Here is a 7716-nt window from a genome sequence, read left to right on the forward strand (position 1 = left end):
TGGAGGCATTCCTGGAAGCTCTTCTGGAAAGACGTCTTGATATTCACAAACAACTGGAATTTGGGAGATGGCATCCAGTTCACCCTTCTCATTGAGAGAAAACAGACGGATTGTATCATCACGAGCGGCAAAGACAATTACATCCTCAGATGAATGAGTCAATTGAATCTACCTGGCTGCACAATCAAGCTGAGCCTTGTGCTTAGAAAGCCAATCCATTTCGAGAATAAGATCAATATCTGAGTTACCAAGGACCATTGGGGAAGAAAGGAACTTGTAGTCGCCCAAGGTGATAGTAACATCTGGAACCTCCAGACTTGCACTCAAACGTTTGCCAGGAGAAACGATATCCATTTGTTTTCCCAAATGAGAAGAAACGAATTCATGCTTGGTAAAAAATGGCTTTGACATGAAACAATGCGATGCACCAGTATCAAAAAGTACTTTTGCAGGAACATCATTAACAGGAAGGTTACCCATGATGACATCTGATGAGTCCTCTGCCTGAGCTGCATTCATCAAGTTGACCTTGGCGTGCTTGGGGTTATGCTTGACCACAGTTGTACTTGCCGATCTCACAGGAGGAGGAGGAGGAAGACGGCTCTGATTGAAGCATTTGTTGGCATAGTGACCCTTCTGTTGGCACTTGTTGCACGTGACCTCTGAAAGCGGACGGTGATACGAAGCACTCGATCTTGGAGCTTGAGACGAATTCTTGTTCTGAAAGCCAGGGTTGGGGGGGTGGGAAGATCCACTGGCACCTTTGCTCTTCTGTTGATACGGCTGATGGAACGGAGGAGGAGGAAGCCAATACTTCTGCTGCTTAGCCACTTGAGTTGAGGAAGAAGGAGTAGCATCTCTGACTCGCTTCTTGGAAGCATCACACTTCAGTTGAGCAGCCTCTTGCTTCAATGCCATGTTGTAGAACTCATCGTACCTCAAGGGATCAAAGAGAACAAGAGCTAGCTGGATTTCTTCTCCGAGACCACCCCTGAACTGGTATATCATGCTCTTCTCGTCAGGGACGTCCTGCTTAGCAAAGCGGGTGAGCTTCTGAAACAACTTGTTGTAATCATAGACAGACATAGAGCCTTGCTTCAGGTTGCGGAATTCCTCACGCTTGCTTTCAACCACGCTCTGAGGGATATGATGAGCTTTGAAGTCTTGACGGAATTCATCCCAGGTAATCACACGGCCTCCTCTGGAATCTTTGTACTGCTGAAACCATTCTGCAGCTTGGTCTTTGAGTTGGAAGGAAGCGAACTTGACAAAGTCCTCAGGCCTGATGTTACTGCACTCGAAATGCTTGCACAAGTCCACGAGCCAATTGTCAGCATCAGTTGCCTCAACACAATTGCTGAAGGTCTTTGGCTGGTTAGCAAGGAACTGGTTGAGTGTAGCAAAGTGATTCTGATTGTTGCCCTGGTTGCCTTGGTTGCCTTGGTTCGCTTGGTTGCGCTCTTGAAGAATTTGCATGATCAGCTGCGTGTTTGCATTGGTAGCGGCCATCACAGCTTGCCATGCCTCCGGACGAGGGGGTGTTGGTGGCAGATCAGGATTCGGAGTCGTACGCGTTGGAGGAGCCATCCTGAACAGGTTGACATCCATTAGCACATTGACAGATAAAATTTGAAGCTGAATCCAGCGGGTTGAAATTGCAACATATAGTCTTCACATCCGAACAAAATGAACGAATGCATTCCAATTGAAATGGTCACATATCCATAAATTTAGAAGCCACTTAGAATTTAGGTAGAGGAATAAAATCAACAAGGTGTGGAGCAAGAACGAATACTCGGTAAAGATCACCCAATCTCAAACCAAATATCTGTGGAGGAAGAACTAGAGCTACAAGAATTCCCACCTATGAAACTCCCGAACCTTTCCGGTTATGCAATCAAGTGTTGGGGATATAGGGGAAGCATAATATCTCACCCAAATCTAGCAAATCCTAGATCCAGCTGTATCCATCCTTCAACACATAACCAAGAAAAACTTCGGAAACCATCTACCTCAACCTTCGAAAAGCATCCGTTATACAAGTTATGGCAATACTCCCGAACTCCCGCCCTAGTACTGGGTGGCGTCGAGGTTATCTCACCAACATTTGCATAAAAGAGATTTTCGATGTCGGCGAACTAAACTCAGGTATTTCAGAACTGCAACGATAAAATTGTGACGACAACACCTCGGAGCTCAACTCCCCAGGACACTGCCACAACCCCTAAATGACAGGAGGCACCAAGAACAATGTTCTCGTCACAAATCGATCGGAACGATTCCAAGATACCCGCGTGATCCTAAATTTTTTTTAGTCAAATTTGAGAAGAGAAGAGTCAAAACTCTACGTCAGGATGCCTTACCAGAGCGATGAAGGGACTGGGGAGTAAAAAGAATTCCTAAACTCTCCGATATATAATTCCTAAAAGACTCAAAACATTTTTCTAGACTCAACTCGTCCGCTAATTCGATCAAGTAGTGGGGGCTCCTAAGGTCGGGGAAGGCTCTGATTACCAACTTGTAACACCCTCGATGCGGCTATATCTCCTACGTGTCGAAGCACGACTTAGAGGCATAACCGCATTGAAAGCAATGTCGCAAGTAAGGTAATCTTCACAATGACCCATGTAAATATATAATAAGGGGAAAGGTACATAGTTGGCTTACACTCGCCACGTCACACAAAGTACATAAATGGCATTACATCAACCAATACAATCATGGTCCGACTACGGTACCAAAATAAAAGATCAACCCCAACATGCGACACGGTCCCAATCGCCCCAACTGGGCACCCCCACTGATCATCAGGGAAAGACACATAGTAACGGCGTGAGTCTTCGTCGAACTCCCACTTGAGCTCAAGCGCATCATCTGGAACGGAATGATCGGGCCCTGCATCTGGTTTGGAAGTAAACTATGAGCCACGGGGACTCAGCAATCTCGCACCCTCGCGATCAAGACTATTTAAGCTTATAGGTAAGACAAGGTAATATGTGGAGCTGCAGCAAGCGACTAGCATATATGGTGGCTAACCTGTTCGCAAAAGAGAGCGAGCAGAGAAGGAAAAGCATGAACGAAGAACTAGAGGACAACCTACGGCAAACATTACTCCAACACCGTGTTCACTTCTCGGACTCCGTCGAGAAGAGACCATCACGGTAACACACACAGTTGATTCATTTTAATTAATTTAAGGTTCAAGTTATCTACAACCGGACATTAACAAATTCCCATCTGCCCATAACCGCGGGCACGGCTTTCGAAAGTTCAAATCCCTGCAGGAGAGTCCCAACTTAGCCCATGACAAGCTCTCATGGTCAACGAAGGATATACCTTCTCCCAAGACATTCCGATCAGGCTCGGTATCCCGGTTCTACAAGACAACTTCGACAAGTTAAAACAAGTCCAGCAACACCGCCCGAATGTGCCGACAAATCCCGATAGGAGCTGCACATATCTCGTTCTCAGGGCACACTCAGATAGGTCAAGCTACGAGTAAAACCAACCCTCGAGTTTCCCCGAGGTGGCCCCGCAGGCTGCCCAGTTCGGACCAACACTCATAGGAGCACTGGCCCAGGCGGGTTTAAATAAAGATGACCCTCGGGCTCCTGAAACCCAAGGGAAAAAGAGGCTAGGTGGCAAATGGTAAAACCAAGGTTGGGCATTGCTGGAGGAGTTTTATTCAAGGCGAAATGTCAAGGGGTTCCCATTATTACCCAACCACGTAAGGAACGCAAAATCCGGAAACATAACACCGATATGACGGAAACTAGGGCGGCAAGAGTGGAACAAAACACTAGGCAAAAGGCCGAGCCTTTCACCCTTTACCAAGTATATAGATGCATCAAGATAACAATATAATATAATGATATCCCAACAAATAAACAATGTTCCAACAAGGAACGATCTCCAATCTTCACCTGCAACTAGCAACGCTATAAGAGGGGCTGAGCAAAGCGGTAACATAGCCAATCAACGTTTGCTAGGACATGGTGGGTTAGAGGTTTGACATGGCAATTTGGGAGGCATGATAAGCAAGTGTTAGGCATCGTAGCATAGGCATAGCAAAAGAGCGAGCATCTAGCAAAGCAAAGATACACTACTAGAAATCCACATTTTACCTAGAGCCAACCTCTTTACCTAGAGCTCATTAGCAAACTCAAGGGATAGAAAAGAAATGAACAGGACCCTCTAGGGAAAGATGTCTTTCCAGCCAAAAAAAATTAGAAACTAAACGTTCCCTAGGGTGGTGCCATGTACATACCATCGAAGCCAAAAAAAGACCAAAGAGATGCCCTCGACGTGGCCACGTAGATTGCCTCCCGCGCTCCTTTATCGACATTGCGCGCCAATTATTTCCCCTCGCACAAGTTGGGCCCACTGATTAGTGAGAAAAGGAAGGGAAAAAGGGTGCGTAGAGGAATTTTTTTGGCTAGGTCCCTCCTTCACGCTTCACCCAAACCCCTAGCGCTGCGCTGCCAGACTAAAACATCCCCTCTCTCACGAAGCTTCTATCCCCGCCCGCCCCGCGCCGCCGCGACCTGCTCCGCCCCGTGCCGCCGCGACCTGCTTCGCCCCGCGCCACCGCGACCTGCTTCGCCCCGGGCCGCCACGCTCTGCTGCGTCCCGGCCCGCCCCCTCCGTCGCGCCCCTTCTTCCCCCTGTACTGCACCGGTGACAGTCGCGGCGGGCGTGGTGGCCATGGCCACACCGGCCGGGGTGACGGCGTCGTGCCGCCCGTGGTGACCGCATCCGGGACGCCCTTAACTCTGCTGACCGCATCGCCCTTTGGATGTGGAGACGGTGCCGCCCCCGCTGATTGGACGAGCAGCCGATCTGCTCTGTTGTACACAGGTGCTTCTGTCCAAAAGGTTGTCTCTATATCTTTTCCCCTCTAGTTTAGAAAGATGTTTGATTGCTGGCTTAGATAATTGTACTTGTGTATGTCTAGCAAAATTCTAAAACTGTCATTTCGGTTTTAGCATCCGAAGGAAACAGTAGATGGTGCACTATTCAGTACATGTTGACGATGTTCAGTATCTTCTCCAGCAGGTGGGGTTTTCAGTTTAAACATCTTGGTTAAAAGGTGTATGGAAGGTCCTAGGAATAAAATAAATTTCTAGCAAAAGAAGAAATAGAAGAACTGATTGATATGGAGATGCACGAACACATGAATGAACCATTCAACCATGTAAATTGTGGTCAGAATGCAGACACTAAACACAATGAACAGGAAATGTTTCATGTAGTTTATCTGTTGAATTTTTCATAGCTACTGCAATTGCATGAATGACAGAAACAATAGCTTCATTGATTACTATATATGCTCGTGTTAACAGTGGTCAGATTACTACATTTTTACTATTGCTGTAGTTATCTACACAAAATTGCGTGTGCGTTTTACCATTGTTGTTTAGTTATCCATATGAAAGCTAGTAGCCGCAATTGTTGGGCTTTTCCACCCCAGTCTCTGTTTTATGTTATGAATAAATGGAAGTCCTCTAATATTCTTCATTGGTTTTCTACATTTTTTCAGAAACTAACAAGTGTCGGGTGTTGTTTTCTTGAAGAAAAGTCCCCTGCTCGTGGCATCGAAGCAACAGAGAAGAAAGGCATTGCTAAATCAAGTAGGTATATGATTTCTTATTTCCATGAAAACTATGTTGATTAATGCATTGTTCACTTGTATGATGTGGGAATGTGGGGTTATTTTTTGTTGGTCATGAGTGGTTTTCTATTTTAGTGTGTATGATGCATTCATTTTTCATTGGGATGCGACTCGTGATCGTAGCAATTCATTTTTATTTCAGATTTAAGTACAAAACCAAACCATGTCTTTGGATGCTCAACGTAGCTGGATGTATAGTGGTGGAAGGATAATGGAAGGCATTCTGATGATTGGATACACAATACAAATGCTTTTGTGAACCATGTTTTTGAGGGTGTCCGTAGTGCCAAGTTTGGAGTTTCTTGTCCTTGCTCAAAATGTTGCAATGGTAGTAGAAGAACAAAACAATTGATGACCTCTCATCTTTGTCATTGGGGTTTCATGCCCAACTACTTTAGATGGACTGCACATGGGGAGCATCATGTTCATGTAGATAGAGTGGAGTCTGTCAACACTGATTGCTTAGAGGACATGTTGTGTGACTTTGGGGATGCAATGCATGTCGATAATGTAGACGAGGAGCCAACACCAGATGCCAAAGCTTTTTATGCCATGTTGTCAGCTGTTAGAGACCCACTCCATGAGTTCACCCAAACCTCACGCTTTGCTACTATTACACGCTTGATGGGAATTAAGTCACAATACAATTTGTCAGGGGACTGCATAAATAGTTTACTGAAACTTTGGCAAGATACACTCCCACAAGGCAATAAAATGCCATCAAGCTTGTATGAGTGCAAGTGTATCTTAGCTGGTTTGAAAATGCCACTCCTGAAAATAGATGCATGTGTTAACCATTGCATGATATACTATAAGGATAGAGAGAAAAAACTGAAGTGTGATTTCTGCGGTGAAGCAAGGTATGAGGTAGTTAACAATGACTGCCCAAATAAGAAGCGCAAACCCATCCCACGTAAGGTTCTGCGATACCTTCCATTTCTACCAAGATTGCAAAGGTTGTTCATGCAGCCTGAATTTGCTAAGCACATGAGATGGCACATGGAAGGCAACCGAGAAAATCCAGGAATGATGGTGCACCCATCTGATAGTGAATCATGGAAATCTTTCAATGTGGATGGGTTTGCAAGTGATCCACGCAACGTTAAGCTAGTCAAGTCTTCTGATGGCTTCAACCCTTTTAATTTCGGGTTAACACAATACTCTTGTTGGCCTGTGTTTCTTGCTCCTTTGAACCTGCCACCTGCTCTTTGCTTGAAAACACAAAATATCTTTCTTAGCGTGGTGATCCCTGGACCAAAGAGTCCTGGCAAGAACTTCAATGTGTACATGGAGCCTTTATTTGATGAGTTGAAAGAGGTGTGGGCGGGTGTACCAACTTATGATAGTTTCCTTAAGCAGAATTTCAATATGAGGGTAACCTTGCATACAACTGTCCATGACCGCCCTGCTTTTGGTATGCTTGCTGGATGGTCTACCCATGGTGGGCTGGCTTGTTACGAGTGTGGGGCAGATCCACAAACTATTTGGCTGGATAATGGGCACAAATGGAGTTGGTTTGATAGCCACAGGCGATTTCTGCGGGCCGACCATGTATTTAGGACCCAGAGTGATGCATTTTTAAAAGATACAGTAGTGAAGGATATTGCTCCACGTAGGTTAACAGGGGATGAAGTTTTTGCTTACATGAATGAAGTTAAGGACAACAATTTTGAAGGTTATGGAGTAACACACAATTGGACACACATTCCTAAGCTGTGGGAATTGCCATACTTCCCAAAGCTTTTGCTTCCTCAAAATATAGATGTTATGCACACCGAAAAAAATATTGCAGAAGCAATATTCAATACTGTCCTTGACATTCCTAACAAGCCAAAAGACAATGCCAAAGCCCGCCTTGACCAAGCTGTACTGTGTAGCAGAACTGATTTGAACCTTCAAGAAAAGCCCAATGATAAATGGGAAAAGCCTAGAGCACCATATTGCTTGAAGAGGAACCAAATAAGAGAGGTCCTGTTGTGGTTTCTTCAGCTCAAATTTCCAGATGGATATGTGGCCAACATGAAGAGAGGTGTTAACTTGGAGCA

The sequence above is a fragment of the Triticum urartu genome, chromosome 7, assembly GCF_003073215.2.
Source record: "Triticum urartu cultivar G1812 chromosome 7, Tu2.1, whole genome shotgun sequence".
NCBI classification, from domain to species: domain Eukaryota; kingdom Viridiplantae; phylum Streptophyta; class Magnoliopsida; order Poales; family Poaceae; genus Triticum; species Triticum urartu.